General features: G+C 31.1%; 1 protein-coding gene across 16 annotated transcripts in view; it reads left to right on the top strand.

The window, feature by feature from the left end:
- LOC143191665 (uncharacterized) overlaps nucleotides 1-19968 on the top strand; it is a 183579-nt gene that overhangs the window by 117750 nt on the left and 45861 nt on the right. The window lies entirely within an intron of this gene.

The following is a 19968-nucleotide window of genomic DNA, read 5'->3' as shown; positions in this document are numbered from 1 at the left end:
TGACTATTTCAGGTTGAATGGCTAGGTGATTACTAACTTATCAAATATCCCTCGTATATGTAATAGGCATTGTTAGTAAGTTATTTTGTAACATTCATTTAAGTATTGGCAAGATAATCAAATGTTTTAACGTCTAATCCATTATTTTTGCAACTTCCGAAACAATCAAAAAGTTTTTAAACAACGTTCACACAAAAAGAGAAAAAGAAAGTCGTCTCGTATTATTATTACCCCTGATTAACATATACGACTAGATTGTCAAGTTATATCATTATTACAACTAATAATAATTAAACTTAATATTCCGAAACATATAAATGTCGCGAGGAGTAACACCAAGGATGCCTCGTGATTTACTAGAGAGAGGAAAATTTATTTCAATTCACCGTCTACAATAAAACGGCTGGCGCCAAACTTTAAACCATAAACTAAAACATTATCGAAATTAAAAGATGTGCTGCCTATATAAGGACGCATTGGAATGTATTAAACACCTACGTTAGATATTTCCAAAGCTAACGCTGGCAATAAATCATGTCTGTCATTATATACACAGTCCGGTTAGTTTTGGAGATATGATCATTTATATGAATACACAAACATACATATATACGTACGAGGGTCAGTATTTATATTCCGGGAATTGGCAACACTGTTGTCATGTGAATCCATCTGACGGTTCCATTGTAAAGTTTGACATATTTGACGATATATGTACTGAGAACATTTTGTCGCACGGACGCTATTTGTTTATTTTATATTTAGTTGAACGTTTCGTCTCGCCAAAAAATAGAACTGAATCGTGAACATTTTCGTGCGATGATTTTATAGGTTGATAGTCACAACAAGGGTGCATCTATCAACTTAATATGACTTTTGGCGATGAAGCACCATCAAAACCACCGTGTATCGCTGGTTTAGTGAGTCCAATCGTGGTCGTAGTTGGCTATCCGACGAATTTCGTGAATGTAGTCCAAAATCGGCTGTTGTGCTAGAAACCATCGAAGCTGTGTGCGAAATAATTAAGCAAGATCGTCATGTCACCTATTGTGAGATTAAGCATTATATGCGATTTTGCATGAACACTTAGCTGTGCGAATGTTATTGTTCGCGTTGGATCCCACACAATTTGACAATCCCTCAAAAAAGGCTCGTGCCGCGGTGCTTCGAAAGACGTTTATAATTCTCACACATTATTCTGACACATCGGCACAAACAAGAGACTATTTGAACACTCAAAACATCGAATTGATGGGCATCCGCCGTACAGCCGTGATTTGGCACGCAATGACTTCTTTTTGTTCCCACCCGTGAAGAATAAGCTGCGTGGGATGTTCATCGCCCGAAGGAGTGTGTGTGAAGGAGCGATTGAAGTGTTCAGAAATCATGTTTTGAAGATACCTCATTCGGTGACATCGTGACGAGTACTTTGAAAAACAATAAAAATATATTCGCAGCTTAACTGTTTGTTTTTTTTCCTATTTTCCTATCCCGAAATACAAATAGTGACTCTCGTATTTAAGATGTGTTCACGGATATTTAAATGTATTTAGTTTTTATTTGGAAGACCATGACCTGACCTGAAGAACATGACCAAAGGGCGGCCCGACTTTGTAACTCTCTTTGGGCTGCTTATAATTGTTACAAAATTATTTTTGAGTGTTAATATTACTTTCTTCCCTCAGTTCACATTTGATGATCATCTGAACTGTGATATTTTCATCTAAAGTATTAAAAATTTACATCGTGATTTCGTAATACGAACACTTAAAATTCAGTGGAAGTCATTGAAAAAAGAAATTAATGAAGTAATTTTGTTTCAAGTACTTACAATAAATTGTAAATTAATAAGTACTAAAGTAAATATATTTTTTGGTAGATTTCTTGGAATAAATGTGTGGAATGTTAAAAAATTAAGCTGTTTTATTTGTAGTTGTGTAACTTAGTAAAAATGCATAGCATGATGTAATTGTCTGTGTTTTTAATTAAAACACATTCTTATATAACAATTATACGTGATCAAAAAATATTTATTATTTCCAAAATTAAAAATATTAAATATGACGGTTATATCATAAGTAAAATAATTAAACAAGGAAATACATTTTAAGTGTTAAACATATTTTGATATCACTATTAGTACACATTCCAAACATTTTTCTGTCTTTTTAAGTGTTTGTTTCAGCAGTAACTTATCATTGGAACTTTTTTTCACACTGGAAAGGGTCGTAAATATGGACAATATAACGAATTTAGAAACAATTCCTATCAAAATCCATGCTACAAAGAAAATATTCAAGACGTTTTTTGCAACATAGCTTAAAAGTTGTCGATAATGTGACATAATGTGTTTTGACCCCTGATTAGACATCGAAGAAATTCGTTATGCTGCAATACTGCTTGGATTCTATCTATTCTATTCGATCTACTACAGCACATCTACATCTTAACCTTAACAGTTATTTTGCTATTTTAAAGTCTCCTTTTACCAACTATGGGTTTATCTGACTGGGCCTAAAGTTTAACGTGGGCTCCGAACCAAGGTCCTCAGCATTAAGCCTACCGACTGGCGAGTGACCAACTTTAGGAATCATCCCAGAAGACATCCGTCTTACCCAGCCTGGTTACTGGCGTGACTGGGATCATTTTCCTTGTCGGATTTTTCACTTTTGCCTAGAACATTCATAGTTTTCAGATTTTAAACAATCACAAACATAAATTTACGACCATGTCCCAGGAAGACTCGAACCCGCTGCTATCGCAACAGTAGGAGGACCGTCTCATCGCCTTTACCACTGCGCCACCAAGCCAGCCTCGCAAGAATTTGTTCTTAACAGTCTTATAAAATGTGTCTGAATGTTATATCTAATCTAAGTTACTTATCACACAGCTGTCGTAAATTTGAATAAATAATGAATGAATAGATAATAAGGAAATCGGTAATAAATAATCCTCAAAATGTTAAAAGGAAAATGTACATTTTAAACAAACATTTATTTTTTCCTCTTTAGCATTTTTGATTCTTAGACGGCAATAGGAAGAAATAAATAAGCCTCCACCTGTAAACTATAAGTGATACGGTTTCGTCGGCTTGAATTTAATTAACCACATATGAATATATAATACGGAATTATTCAAATCAATCGAGACCTATTTTTATAAAGAATATTAAATTTTTTTAGACCTGAGATTTTTTTCTATTTAAATATTAGATGTGTTAATTAACACCCAATGTTTATTAGTTCCGTGAAAAAAAGAAAAACAGCTTTAAAACAGTAAACTTTATAACTCTTTTGTTCTCTTCTTTACACTTTTTATAACATTTGAATATTGTCAGTATTTACACTATTGTTTGTATCCCACAGTTGTATTTTATAGTTTCAAATGTCTGTTCGTTGATGGTAACTAACTCAATACTGTTTTTAGTATATATAAAATAAAGCCATAAGTATTAGGTTTACAAAAACATATTTTAACTTCAACTTAAACTTAAATATTTAACTTTATATTTATAAGCAAGTCAGCATTTCTCTTTTTATAAAAAAATCAAAAAGTTGCAGAGAGACATTATGAACAAATTATATTTTATATGCTGTCCACATTTTCTTAGCTTGTCTTCTTTTCTCCATGCGCTATAAAAGGTTCCACCAACTGAGTAGTCTCTTTCTATCCCATCCTCTCACCCTTCTAATATATTTCATTTTCGTTGCGTCTATATGTTGTTTTTCCGTCTTGGTTGGCGCAGTGGTGTAGGCGACAGGACGGTCCACCTACTGTTGCGATAATCGCCGGTTCGAATCCTGCTGGGGCATTGTTCTAGATGTATATTTGTGATTGTTTAATATGTGTGACACTCCTAGGCAAGAGTTCAAAATCCGACAAGGAAAATGACCGAGTCACGCCAGTAACCAGGCTGGGTAAGACCGGATGTTTTCTGGGGTAATTTCTAAGTTGGTTGCCAACACTTGATGTGGTCACTTGATGTTGTTTCGAATATTTTTGTTTTTATTTTGTTTGATATATTTTTTAAATATTTCTTTAATATTTGAATTTACTTTTTACTTGCACTTTAATGTGTATATTTATTTTCTGAACAGCATAGATTGTGCTTATTTCTATTAATAAAGGTTCAATATTAGAAAAAAACTCAAATTTATTATTAAATTAATAAAATAGGTTTATATACGTTAAAAAAAAGTGTTTATCCATTTCATTTAATTACTTTACCAGAACCTTCTTAGAAAATCGGTAGCTATGAATAATGTAAACGTAGTTAGCATATTCCTAGCACAACACACTTAAATGGCAATTAAAGTACTATCTCGATCAAATGCCATGTAGATATTATACGATATTAAATGTTTTATTTCAAGCGTCTTTTTACGTTCCCCAAGGCCTGATGTTAGTCACGGCATTGGATAGCCTCTAGAAGTATTTACTCGAACGGGATCCCTGTTTTTTTGTTTTCGAATTAGTCGGTCTATAAGCTAACCTTCAATTATTTAAACAATCAAATTAGAATTGAAATTTGATAGATTGATGTATCTAATTCGGTTTGTAATAATTGTTGAAAACATTGAAAGGTTGAACGAATTGTTATATTTATTAAAACAAGTTTTAACAACAAGATAAAAATTATATTTGTTATTTATACTTTCCAACATATTACAGTTTTTTTTATTGTTAAAAATGCGATTAAAATATTAATAATGGAAAAAAATTTTCTTAGAAAATATTTTTTCCTACAAAGAAAAATCGGAAAGAAAAATCAGTTTAAAATTACAATAACCACAATTTTTGTTCAATAACTAATTGAAAAATATGAAATAGAAAGAATGGTACATATTTCATGTTGGAGAAAACGGTTTTGATAGATTATTTATAAAAAGTCCGGGCTAGCAAGCTATAGGTGTTATAAATCATTAAATTTCACTGAACTTATGAGAAGAAAGTCTAACAATAGCATCAGTCATAATTTAACAATAGAACCAATCTTAACTTTTTTTAATTATCTCTGTTGTAAAAGGACAGTTAGCTTTAACAAAAAATTCTATGAATCTCTTGACAATAATATCCTGACATTTATAATCTTTAATATTTGCTATTCTATGTCTTCTTTTAACATACCAATATTTCGATCCATTGAAAGTCACTAATATATATTTTCTCATTATTATATCTTACATTAGATATTCTTAGTGCAATCTTAATATACAAATTAATTTATTAATATTGTTCTGTTGTCCTTGCATCATAACAAAAGCAAAAACAATGCAGGATACCATATTTACATCAGTACGTATTTTCCAGATTAAAGATGTTTTTAGCAAAATCAACTTCAAAAAATAAATAAGGAACTCATTAAAAAATTAAAAATAATCAAACTTAGATTTTTAACACAAAATAAACGTTTTAAAATAAAATGTATTCATAATAATCGTTGTACATGCTAAACTACTTCCAATTTTTCGTCACATCAATTCAGCAATAACATTATACACCAATATCTGATTATTTCAGCTTGAGTCCTTTAACTTCATTTCCATGGGACCACCTCGGAAGTGCACTCTTTCGAATGAGAAAAGAATTTTTAAAATCGGTCCATAATTGATGGAGAAATCGGCGAACATACCTTATAAAAAAATATACAGTCGAACATAGAACCTCCTCCTTTTTTGAAGTCGGTTGAAAATTAAATTATATTATTTAATCTCGAGGTCATCGTGCAAATAGAAGAACTCTGTCTTGACAGCGTTGGATTACTAGTCGGTTTGTTATTTTAGTGCCCCATATTTGCCCATATTTGCACCCCATAAGCCCAAAAGGGCTTTATGATTAACTGATGAATCCATCTCTTTGATCTTAGGTCATATTGGGAATATTCCTACCAAAACGTCACCAATATGATGAAAATAACATTACTGTGTAGTAGATATTATTTGTATAGTCGATTAATAGTCTATTTTTATTTTTATTTTCCACTAAATTCCACAAAATGCATTTAAATATTTCTCATTAATAAATTATTTCGATTTATCATTAATAAAATCAATATTTCTTATGATTATCATTAATAAAATCAATATTTCTTATGAACTTTTAACATATTTGTGACATAATAGTATTCTAAAGCACCTTATATTTACATTTCGAATTTGTTTCAAGTTGTTTTAGAAACATCAAGGTTTTTTTAAATATATTTAGTTTTATTTTAGTATATTTAATAGTCCGTAATATTCAGAAAACAATAGTGAATAGACAGGAAACAAATGATTGATAGTAACAATAGAATTGTAGATAAAATTACGTCGATTTCTAGCTGGTTATAAATTGTTTAAATTATAATTAATGACCGCCATTTGTTATTTTTTTGTTTATTTAAACGGGTTTCGTTGATTCAATTCTTTCAACAAGTTCTCCAAGAAATATTATGAAAATATTTCCATATTTCCCAATTCGAGTTCCACTGAAGCAGAATTGTTAAATGCGAAAACGAAAAGCATGCATTGAGGTTGTGTAGCTCCAGGAAATATCAAATAAAATCAGTGATCATACCGGGGAGGTGTTTAATTAAGAAGGAGATTTCAGGAAAACATCAAATTATTATATATTATATAAAGTGTATAGAAATAAATATTAATTGTACTTTGAATTACTATCCAAAAAATTTTAGTTACTATAATAAATAATAATTTTTATTATCTAAAGATATAACGAAATAATATTTTTTATTCAGCAATTTATGTTTAGATTGGTTGAATGAAGAACTAAATAAAATAGACCTAAAAATGAGAGGGGGAAGTTTGGGTAAGATCAAACATCTGCTAGTTAGTTTCGAATCTAACAATAGCCCCCTAATTCAATTCGTTACACTTTGATTTCAAGTTTGATTCACACCTACGAAATGACTAAGATCCATTATTGGCCTAATTCTATAGCATCTGATTAATCGACAGATACGAGTAGAACCAGTGAACACCAATAATTTAACCATAAGACAAACTCTCCTAAATATTATAATTTTATTAATAAAATATTTTTAAAATTAATTTATATAATTTTTAAAAATGACTCACCCACTCATATTACAACTGGTTATTCACTGTCTAGTAATTCTTCCGTACTATTGTTCTTACAGTCCAAATATAAGACCTCAAACTCATTGGTACTCTACATAAGTTTAAAAGTAGTTGCAGTACTTTTGATAAGTTTGAATCATATTAATGTTGATTTTTTGTGCAAACCCATAGCTGCAAACCGTAGGTCAACACTGCCTCCAAATATTATTTATATAATAACAATTTATTGTGAAGTAATAATTCAGATTGCCGTCAAATCATCACATCAACCATCACATTTTTTTAACCTCACACAGAGTTCTGTTTCTTCTTAACAAGTAATCAATATAAACAGTTTATTCATCAAACCAGATTACTTCACCTGGCTATGTATACTTCTTTGATTCATTAGCAACATTACCTACCACCTAGATCTCTGAAATTGTTTAGCTATTAAAATCCTAAGCTGTGATTGAACTATGTATCGGCTTCGCTTTTATTGTAACAAGATTCCAAACAAGATCATCGTAGAAAACCATAAAACTAGTTTGTTTTTTCAAGCTTCTCTACATAAAACATAATACGTAATATTTTCTCAATTTATTATTCAATATATCTTGACTTAAATGTGTACTTAACGAATAATCAAAGACAACAACTTCGTGTTTAACTGTGTGTTTAAAAATAATTTTAAGTACGCCGTAGAGTAACTCAAGATGTTATTATATTATGCGACAAAGATCAATAAAATCACAGAATAGAATAAGAATAAAATATATATGTATTGTATGAAACGCAAGATTATTTTCAACATAAACCTTCGATGAAATAAGTACTTAATCATAACCTACCAGTTCAAGAAGTAAAACATTGCTGTTAGTTATAACAGTAATATTTAAGTTAAGTTAGCTGAAGAGTTAGTTAAGTTAAGCTCTTGCTAGCTTAGTACTTAAATAATATATGTATTAGAAGTAAATACTATTAATGATATAATGTCAAAATAAATATGACATGCACAATGTATATATATATATATATATATATATATATATATATATATATATATATATATAAATATTACTTATTTCATTGAAGGTTTATGTCGAAAATACTCTTGCGTTTCATACAATACATATACATTTTATTCGTATTCTATTCTGTGATTTTGTTGATCTTTGTCGTACAATATATTTAATATCTTAAGTTACTCGGTGTACTTTAAATTCTTTTTAAACACACATTTAAATACTACTTTTACTACCCTTTCGTCAATGTGTAAGCAAACATTTTTTCAGAGCATTGAAAATGTGCCGAGTGAATTTATATCGGGTAAATCGCATTTCCAGGATAAGTCAAATCAGGTCGTTGAATGCTATGTGAAGCTTATGGCGACCATATTCTATCGATTTCAACAAGTGACTACTGGTTTCGTTGCTTTAAAAGTAATTATTTGGTCATCGACGACAAATAGCGTCCTGGACAAGGAAAAAAAGCGAGGATTTGAACTTGATGACAATATCAATGGGGATCGCCATCAACTGAGATTGATGCGTTTGAACAGTGTTATTCTTCAGCATGGAAACACTCAAACACATGTTGTATAATCGGTGAATACATATTTGCAAACATTAAAATGGGAAGTGCTGCTCCATCCGCCGTGTTCTTCAGGTCTCGCCCCTTCTGATCACTACTTGAGCAGGGCCTCACTTTTTATAAATGTACCAAAAAATGGATGGATTCATGGATAGCTTCAAAAGATACATCGTTCTCTCGAGATGGAATCCGTAAATTGCCAGAAAATTAAGAAAAAGTAGCCGCTGTCGATGGACAATACTTTGAATAAAATACATTATACCGATTTTTCACCATAAAGTTTTAAATTAAACAAAATACCTTCAAAAATCGTTTTTAACTAAATAAACAGGTATTTGTTGTATTTCTCTCGTTATCTCTCGACTGAAAACAATGAATATTATGGTCTAGATAATATATCTTCTCCAAAGGAAATCGAAAATGGTTTCTTCAGTAGTATGTTATCATCATTGTTTTACTCTCGATATATACTTATAACAAAATAAATTTTAATGAATAATTTTTATGTTTTTTATGAATTCTTTATAATTTCATATACACAAAATGAATATCATTAAATTAAAAACAAATAAAGAGCCAATAACAATATATATTTATATTAAAAGTAATAAAATACCAATAAATATTTATTATTGCACCGTCCTTTTAATAGCCCCACCAAAACTGTGCCAAAACCGAATAACAAAACCGAAACCATCTCGAAAATCGTATTAGCCGCACAATATCATAATACAAACACGTTTACAAAACCGACAACACAAAGGACGTCCTAAATAAGGCAAGAAACCGAATTGCGCGACGGAAAATGAAAATAGCGGTTGCGCTACAGTTGCGTTCAAAATAAACAAAACCCTCGCCACAGTAACGATGAAGCTTAAAAGGATTTAAAAGTGTGTCTTGTTTTCTTAAGCGAAACTAAGTTAATTATTGCGTCAGTCTTGTTATTTTCTACTGTTACTAATTATCTAACCATCAATAAAGAGAATGAGAACATAGTAACATCCGTATATGACGATGCAGCTGTGACAAAGAAGATTGTATCTTATCTAAACTTGGTAATGGCTGTATGGAAAAGTATTGTAACCAAATATTGAATCCTGTTACTTTTAAATACTGAATCTGCCGCAAGTGTTCTGACCTCGGAATATATTAGTCTCCTATTTTCCAAATCGCTTTCTATGAGCTCGATCCATTTCTTTTTTCAAAAGTCGATTAGGCCACAGAAATGTGTGAAACACTCATTCAACTTTCATTCGACACACATGTTCAAACCACTGTAATCTGAATTCTAAATATGTTCTTCATTGCATTGCATTGATTTTAACTAATGGCTTCATTTCTAATATGATCTCAAAAAAAAACCTGTAAAATGTCATTTAAGCATTGCATTTTAAAGGTCTCAGCCCTATAAAAGTCGTACTGTAAAAGTGTCCAAATCTCAGATCCGTACAGAAGGATAGTATTGATTGTAACATTTCCTCTCTTTCACAAAAGCTATTGAAGCTTTGTCTTGTAGGACTTATTGGTTCAATAGTAGACGCCACTCCTTTTGTATAACGGATCACAAATACTTGAATTATAATCTTAGGATTATGCTTAAGGATCTTTTTGAATAACTTACTGATCCATATTTTTTCTTGTTTACAACTGTTTTCCTTTTCAACAAATCAACTTTTCGTCCTCAAAAAAAAAAGAGAAATAAGAAGAATTGAAGATAATACATAAAATTTATGCTTAGCTAAATATAAAACCAGTAAATATATATATATATATATATATATATATATATATATATATATATATATATATATATTCTTATGCAATGTTCCTACTATTCGAATTACTTGATTAATTGCAGTAATTTGAGTAACAATTAATTTTGAAACAATATCGAAAAAATATGCTACAAAAACACATTTCAACTGCTTAATATATCTTCTTTCTGCTTCTATAGCAGCAGATTTTTTTTTGAATATTCTGGCTGTAGTATTAGTACTGCTGAGTCTGAGAATTGTTAATATTGGTATTGTTTCTGATTTTTTTCGACTCTTGGGACAGTATTCTGATAAACAGTGAGAATTTAAAATATTTTAAAGTTTATTAACAATATCCTTAAATAGTTTATTCCAAAATGTGTGGACTAGAATGTGTAGTCGATCATTTTTCCGGTGACATAATGATATTAACAAACTTATATTTAATAGTTTAAAAAGAAAATTGTTATTACAGAAAATGATGTTGATGATACATGGCCAATTTTATATTATGGTGATTTTAATGAGACAATGTCAACATTTCTTTTGTAAAAATGGGTATACCCAGTATATATTTAAACGTAAAATATATGGTAATATACGACCAAATGGTAAAAATAAAAGAGTAAGCACAAAGACGCTCCATCCACACAGTAATCTACAGTACACCTATGTCCTCTCTTATTCTTTTTCTTTTTGTGTTAACATTGAGAACTAAGAAACTGCTGTTGCTTAGTACGTATGGGTTCGAATCCTACTAATTCATAACTGATAATGCGGAATGGAAAAAATTATAATATATAACTAACAAACCACCAATAATTGTACCATGATAATCATCACGCCTACTTATTTACGGATATCTATATCCTCTTGCCACCATTTATCGTTTCCGCATACAACCGTATTTTAATTGTTTCGTATTCTGCCTGTCGCGCCTTTATTGTCTCAATATATTGAATAGTTATTGCGCCGTATTGGAATAAAAATGATTTATAACCCAACCATCAATCGAAAGTACTGTGAGCTTTCGACAACGGTTCATATATCATCGGCGCATGACTTGAATATTAAACGTAAACTATATTTCTATTTTTCGTAGACGACAGTTGCAATGGACATAACAATAGCTACAGCATGTTCGTTAGACAAGATCGTGTCCTATCCATCTCTGAAAATACCATTCCATATATAAATATGTTTGGACAAGCAACTTTCGATCGTCAAAAATTGACATCGTAACAAAAAAAAAGAAAAAGCAATAAAAAATCGTATTGTATTCCGAAAAAAAAAACAAAAGAATTTTTAATCGAGATCTAGGAGGCCAAGTTCAAAGAGCAATGTTTAGGCATAAATAGCTGAAACTATGTAGGTTTGGTAATGGTAGGCGATTTGTAAAAGGTTTTAATACCACTCGGATCAAGTGCTCACAAATTGAACTTGGAAAGATAGGAGACGTAAAGTATCGTTTAATGAGATTGTTAAATATAATGAGGCTAATGGGCCTCGGGTCATGCAGAGCTATTTGGTTTATAGATACGGTGATTATGGGGGATGCTGCACAATGAACGGTAATTTGTAGTTTGTTGTAATAAGAGCTAAAAAGTCATATTTCTCAACATTCGTTAAATTAATAACTCGTAGTAAAATACTATCAATTATTATTAAATTATAAGTTACTATTTATAAACATGGGGATCTCAATATGCAAGAACTATGCTATCTATAAAATATACAAAGTTTTAAAGAAAATGGCAAATATGTTAATCACTTCAGTATTGTTCTTTTTTTTAACGAAAAAAGTTTAAAAAACAAAAAAGATTATTATAACAGAATCAATAGTTGTTAGCTCATGAGACCACTATATTTTTGTAATTTCTCCTTTGAGAGACATTTGACATGTCAACATTGACATTGACCCTAAAAGTTCTGCTTTCTCCTGTGGAAAATCAAGATATCGAATGGGATAACTTAACTCTGATTAGCTCCATCTATGCGGTTGATATTTTTCTTCAAAATCAAGATCAAATAATGTCTTTATTTGGTATTTCCAACTCAGAAATTTTTCATGAATTTCTAATTCGTAAAATGTATTACCAACTTCTTTTTTACACTTATAGGGAATTGCCAAATATCACCCATTATATTACAGGCAATAGTGACTTTGTAGCATGTATATTCCACTGATCACTATTGAATCTGAATCTATGAGAGTAAAGAAATGAGGCAACCTGATCCATTGTACATTATAGTTTTTTTTATCACAACTCAGTGCCTTGTTACTATTGAATCTGACAAATCTACTGTGAACGAAGAAATGAGGCAACCTCTAGTTAATTAAAATTTGAAACCAACGATAGAAATCATATTAGGTGCTTTCATTTATGGTGAAACAAGAACTGAACAAGAACTGAACAACATTCCATTGGAAACTCTTCAGACAGTCTACGAAGTGCAGTTATCAGGTGTTCATATTATTTTGTCCATCCCTTGTATATATTTATGTCGATGGATGCTTACAACACCCAAGTAACCATCAGGTATTTTACTGAAAAGTTTAAATCAATGACCATAATTTGGTGTCGAGATAATAAGTGTTTTGATACTCGCTTATATGTTTGGTCATTAAATAACGTTCGAATATAATTATTATATTTTTCTCATAACTTGATTGATTATCCAAATATGCCGCGTACAGATAATTTTCTCGACAACCATAAATAACCGTTCCTATAATGTGTAGGGCATAGGTCATATTTAATGTATGGGAAATATTTCTAGTATTTACTTGTGTTCAATAGAAGTAGAAGGCAGGTTGTTATTGTCTCAGAGGCTCCTCTTCGTAGAAACCGTTGTTTCTGTTTCTTCATCAGTTATGCAGTTGAGTTTTACATAGCTAAAGTAGAGTTAAAATCATGGGGTTCATTCAAAATTAGTTATGGTAGTCACACACTTGAATCAAATGAATTTAGTCAAAATTATCACGCGTTTCGATACACAATTAACTATAAAGTTATAAGGTACGTAAATGATGGACCTATAGAGGAAACAAAAACAATTTCTTCATAAAATATTATCGAGTAGCATTTAGGTCCACTGTTTTAAATTTCTTGTTGTTCTGAACTATAAATCTTCTGGCGTTGCTAATCGTCTGGCTTCTGGCGTTTGCTTTAAAGGAATTGCTTCTTATAATGACTTGCAATAAAGAGCTGACAAGTTCTTTTTCATGGCGAATTTAATCCTAACTGTATTGGATTTTTTTTTTCAATCAATATTGGTCTCCGTATAGATACATTATTTTACTAAACTAAAGAAATTTATCCACAAATATTAATATAGTTATTATATACAGTTCAGTTTTACATAGCTCAAGTAGAGTTAAAATCATGGGGTTCATTCAAAATTAGTTATGGTAGTCACACACGTGAATTTACGACTCATCTGAATTTAGTCAAAATTATCACGCGTTTCAATACACAATTAACTATAAAGTTATAAGGTACGTAAATGATGGACCTATAGAGGAAACAGAAACAATTTCTTCATAAAATATTATCGAGTAGCATTTAGGTCCACTGTTTTAAATTTCTTGTTGTTCTGAACTATAAATCTTCTGGCGTTGCTAATCGTCTGGCTTCTGGCGTTTGCTTTAAAGGAATTGCTTCTTATAATGACTTGCAATAAAGAGCTGACAAGTTCTTTTTCATGGCGAATTTAATCCTAACTGTATTGGATTTTTTTTTTCAATCAATATTGGTCTCCGTATAGATACATTATTTTACTAAACTAAAGAAATTTATCCACAAATATTAATATAGTTATTATATACAGTTCAGTTTTACATAGCTCAAGTAGAGTTAAAATCATGGGGTTCATTCAAAATTAGTTATGGTAGTCACACACGTGAATTTACGACTCATCTGAATTTAGTCAAAATTATCACGCGTTTCAATACACAATTAACTATAAAGTTATAAGGTACGTAAATGATGGACCTATAGAGGAAACAGAAACAATTTCTTCATAAAATATTATCGAGTAGCATTTAGGTCCACTGTTTTAAATTTCTTGTTGTTCTGAACTATAAATCTTCTGGCGTTGCTAAACGTCTGGCTTCTGGCGTTTGCTTTAAAGGAATTGCTTCTTATAATGACTTGCAATAAAGAGCTGACAAGTTCTTTTTCATGGCGAATTTAATCCTAGCTGTATTGGATTTTTTTTTTCAATCAATATTGGTCTCCGTATAGATACATTATTTTACTAAACTAAAGAAATTTATCCACAAATATTAATATAGTTATTATATACAGTTCAGTTTTACATAGCTCAAGTAGAGTTAAAATCATGGGGTTCATTCAAAATTAGTTATGGTAGTCACACACGTGAATTTACGACTCATCTGAATTTAGTCAAAATTATCACGCGTTTCGATACACAATTAACTATAAAGTTATAAGGTACGTAAATGATGGACCTATAGAGGAAACAGAAACAATTTCTTCATAAAATATTATCGAGTAGCATTTAGGTCCACTGTTTTAAATTTCTTGTTGTTCTGAACTATAAATCTTCTGGCGTTGCTAAACGTCTGGCTTCTGGCGTTTGCTTTAAAGGAATTGCTTCTTATAATGACTTGCAATAAAGAGCTGACAAGTTCTTTTTCATGGCGAATTTAATCCTAACTGTATTGGATTTTTTTTTTCAATCAATATTGGTCCCCGTATAGATACATTATTTTACTAAACTAAAGAAATTTATCCACAAATATTAATATAGTTATTATATACAGTTCAGTTTTACATAGCTCAAGTAGAGTTAAAATCATGGGGTTCATTCAAAATTAGTTATGGTAGTCACACACGTGAATTTACGACTCATCTGAATTTAGTCAAAATTATCACGCGTTTTAATACACAATTAACTATAAAGTTATAAGGTACGTAAATGATGGACCTATAGAGGAAACAAAAACAATTTTTTCGCAAAATATTATCGAGTAGCATTTAGGTCCACTGTTTTAAATTTCTTGTTGTTCTGAACTATAAATCTTCTGGCGTTGCTAAACGTCTGGCTTCTGGCGTTTGCTTTAAAGGAATTGCTTCTTATAATGACTTGCAATAAAGAGCTGACAAGTTCTTTTTCATGGCGAATTTAATCCTAACTGTATTGGATTTTTTTTTTCAATCAATATTGGTCTCCGTATAGATACATTATTTTACTAAACTAAAGAAATTTATCCACAAATATTAATATAGTTATTATATACAGTTCAGTTTTACATAGCTCAAGTAGAGTTAAAATCATGGGGTTCATTCAAAATTAGTTATGGTAGTCACACACGTGAATTTACGACTCATCTGAATTTAGTCAAAATTATCACGCGTTTCAATACACAATTAACTATAAAGTTATAAGGTACGTAAATGATGGACCTATAGAGGAAACAGAAACAATTTCTTCGTAAAATATTATCGAGTAGCATTTAGGTCCACTGTTTTAAATTTCTTGTTGTTCTGAACTATAAATCTTCTGGCGTTGCTAATCGTCTGGCTTCTGGCGTTTGCTTTAAAGGAATTGCTTCTTATAATGACTTGCAATAAAGAGCTGACAAGTTCTTTTTCATGGCGAATTTAATCCTAACTGTATTGGATTTTTTTTTTCAATCAATATTGGTCTCCGTATAGATACATTATTTTACTAAACTAAAGAAATTTATCCACAAATATTAATATAGTTATTATATACAGTTCAGTTTTACATAGCTCAAGTAGAGTTAAAATCATGGGGTTCATTCAAAATTAGTTATGGTAGACACACACGTGAATTTACGACTCATCTGAATTTAGTCAAAATTATCACTCGTTTCGATACACAATTAACTATAAAGTTATAAGGTACGTAAATAATGGACCTATAGAGGAAACAAAAACAATTTCTTCATAAAATATTATCGAGTAGCATTTAGGTCCACTGTTTTAAATTTCTTGTTGTTCTGAACTATAAATCTTCTGACGTTGCTAATCGTCTGGCTTCTGGCGTTTGCTTTAAAGGAATTGCTTCTTATAATGACTTGCAATAAAGAGCTGACAAGTTCTTTTTCATGGCGAATTTAATCCTAACTGTATTGGATTTTTTTTTCAATCAATATTGGTCCCCGTATAGATACATTATTTTACTAAACTAAAGAAATTTATCCACAAATATTAATATAGTTATTATATACAGTTCAGTTTTACATAGCTCAAGTAGAGTTAAAATCATGGGGTTCATTCAAAATTAGTTATGGTAGTCACACACGTGAATTTACGACTCATCTGAATTTACTCAAAATTATCACGCGTTTCGATACACAATTAACTATAAAGTTATAAGGTACGTAAATGATGGACCTATAGAGGAAACAAAAACAATTTCTTCGTAAAATATTATCGAGTAGCATTTAGGTCCACTGTCTTAAACTTCTTGTTGTTCTGAACTATAAATCTTCTGGCGTTGCTAGACGTCTGGCTTCTGGCGTTTGCTTTAAAGGAATTGCTTCTTATAATGACTTGCAATAAAGAGCTGACAAGTTCTTTTTCATGGCGAATTTAATCCTAACTGTATTGGATTTTTTTTTCAATCAATATTGGTCTCCGTATAGATACATTATTTTACTAAACTAAAGAAATTTATCCACAAATATTAATATAGTTATTAGACTATTGTATAACTCATACGTATTAAAAATAGAATATAAATATTGAGTATTTAATACAGTATAGATATATTTGAATGAGTTAAATGTTATAATACGATGGTATTGAAAGCCAAAATTTATGTTGTAACAGTCGTCCATGACATTTAAAGTAGATCATGACCATTTAATTGGCAAACCATTCATATACTCCTATATATATAAAGATAAAATGAAGTAATCTTTACTTTATACTTATACACTAGCTTTTTGTTTGGATCAAATAATTTATTTCGACAATAGAACAAAAACTATAAGATCACAATAACATTACGGATTTTTTTATGGAAATGTCTAAAAGAATTTAAAAATCCTGAGCGCTGTCTTCTCGAATTCACATCAATACACACACAGAAATTCGTCAAAATCGGCCCAACCGTTTAGGAAAAGTTCAATTGCGGACAGAAAAAGGTATATAGGGTAGGGCAAAAGTCCCGCTACTATTTTGATTGCACGTCATCTTAATTATGTGAAGTTTAGTTCAGTTTCGCTTTAACCATTGTGTTGTGTAAACGTTTAAATTTTATTGTGAACAAAGATACGCCACAAGAATGAGGAGATATAGTGACAATATTTATTGAAAATAATTGTTTCATTATTGCCACTCAGCAGAAATTGCGTTAATGGTACTTTTGCCCCACGTTGTATATATAAAGGTTACAGTATATTGAAACAATTGAATGAAACAAAACAAACACAACGGTCTAATATTCAAAGAGAACCAGCTTGGACTAACGAATGACCTAATCTCGTTGATTTATTCATAATTGGACGGTAAATCCTTTCAAGTGAGGATAGGTGACGCAGTCTCCTCTTGAAAACAAATCTCCGCAGGAGTCCCGAAGGTGCTCCACTAGCCACAACCCTGTTCAACTTTATATTCACCATCGGTTACAGTCCCGACGCAATCCGCGACAGACATCAAGCCTAACCCGAGAGAAATTCAGGCTATTCTGTACGACCGCAAGAGGGAATCCCGCGGGTATCGCCTCCCAAGTCACTATCCCTTGGATCCAGAGGGTATCATACCTCGGTCTCCCAGCCGCAGATTTCCTTAGTCAGCTCAAATCCAGCACGCTATTTGCAAGGGTAATAGTTTCTACACTCTACTCTTCCTACTCCTCTGCAGAAACTCCCAATCCCCCATAAAGCGACTCTATCTAAGATGCTAGTCCGTCCAGTCTACACAATACAGGTGTGGTGCAGGTACATCTCTGCGAGACAACTTGAACTACACCAAGTGTTCCAATCCAAAAAAGTCCGCGTGTTACTCAACGCCCCATGGTTTATGAGGAACGTCAACACTCACCTCGAATAAGGCATCCCGTTCGTTAAGAGTTTCACGAACATACTCAGTGTAAGGTTTTCCTTAGTCGCCTTAGAACCCGATAAAAACTGATCAAATCCCTACCCATCTACAAACCTCGGTAGATAACCAACTACGACAATCCAAGTCGTAACCCAGGGTCTCATCAGCAAAAGACCATTTATTCAGCATGAAACAATTTTTTGAAATACTTAATTATCAAATTAATATGTTGCTTGTATCATTTCCTTATAATCAATCCCACTCAATTGTAATTCACGCTGAAATACCTCTTTACCAAGCATTACTCATATTCCTTTAACATTAAACATTTCTTCATAATTCGTAACTACTATTTTAAAACATTCGAAAAATCGTAATCTATTGTTCTCTCTCTATCTGTTGATTTGAATACTGAGACCCCATTTTATTAATTCCTCATATTATATTAGAAAAAAGACACTCTAACGTCGTTTTAGCATCTCTTAAAATATGGTAGTATATCCGGGTAATATCGTAGCAAACAGCTGTATAGTTTTAGAATCCAATGTAAATACACATTTCCATTTGGAAAGTATTTATAAACACAAATGTAAATAAAACAACGCTGTGTGCCTTTACTTAAAAGCAAAATGACATAATACAATTAAAATTATCTCTTAATTTAAAGAATTTAGTTAAAATTATGCATAAAAATGGGAGTCATATAACTTTCATATTATTGAAGATTGTATATCATAAAAATGTTGAACTAGCAAGAAAAAATACATTGCGATAATACATTTTCTTCAATATTTTATCAACTGGTACATCAGAAGCGATAATAACAAGGCAAGTGATTCATCCATAAATATTAACAAATAATACGGGAGACATATCGGAATCATTATGTCTGGTATCTTAATATCATTATGTCTGGTATTTGTTTATCTTATTAATCATCAGTAGTATTTTATACGTAGTAATTATTTATACTTCATAGTATCTATAGTATAGTTCTTCATCTATCATAATTTGCTCTGTTTCTTCAACTCATTCAGCTCCAACCAAGAGTCCTCTTTCATTGCAACGAATTAACATTAGATACATAACAACATATCTGCGAATGTGTTTTGATGGTAAGAAGTTGGTTTAAATAACAGGTTAATTGAAAAGTCCCCGGCCTACCGTAGTAAAACATATTTTTTGGCAAAATTATTATTTTGATTCAACATAATTCCCTTCAAGAGTGATACAGTGATTATAGTGACGTTCCAACTTTTCGATATCATTTTTGTAGTATGATTTGTCCTTTGCTTCAAGACCGGCCTCAGTTTCGGCGATCACCTCTTCATTCGACGAAAATTTCTTCCCAGTGAGCATTCTTTTGAGATCTGAGAACAGGAAATAATCACTGGGTGTCAGATCTGGAGAATACGGTGGATGAGGAAGCAATTCGAAGCACAGTTAATGGATTTTTGCCATCGTTTTCACTGACTTGTGACACGGTGCATTGTCTTGATGAAGCAGCTCTTTCTTTTTCTT

Source organism: Rhynchophorus ferrugineus, unplaced genomic scaffold (genome assembly GCF_030347505.1).
Source record: "Rhynchophorus ferrugineus isolate W39M unplaced genomic scaffold, kcgeb_rfMv2 rfM2, whole genome shotgun sequence".
Classification (NCBI taxonomy): domain Eukaryota; kingdom Metazoa; phylum Arthropoda; class Insecta; order Coleoptera; family Curculionidae; genus Rhynchophorus; species Rhynchophorus ferrugineus.
Note: the sequence above shows the minus strand (reverse complement) of the source record. Positions and strands in the feature narration are given on the sequence as shown.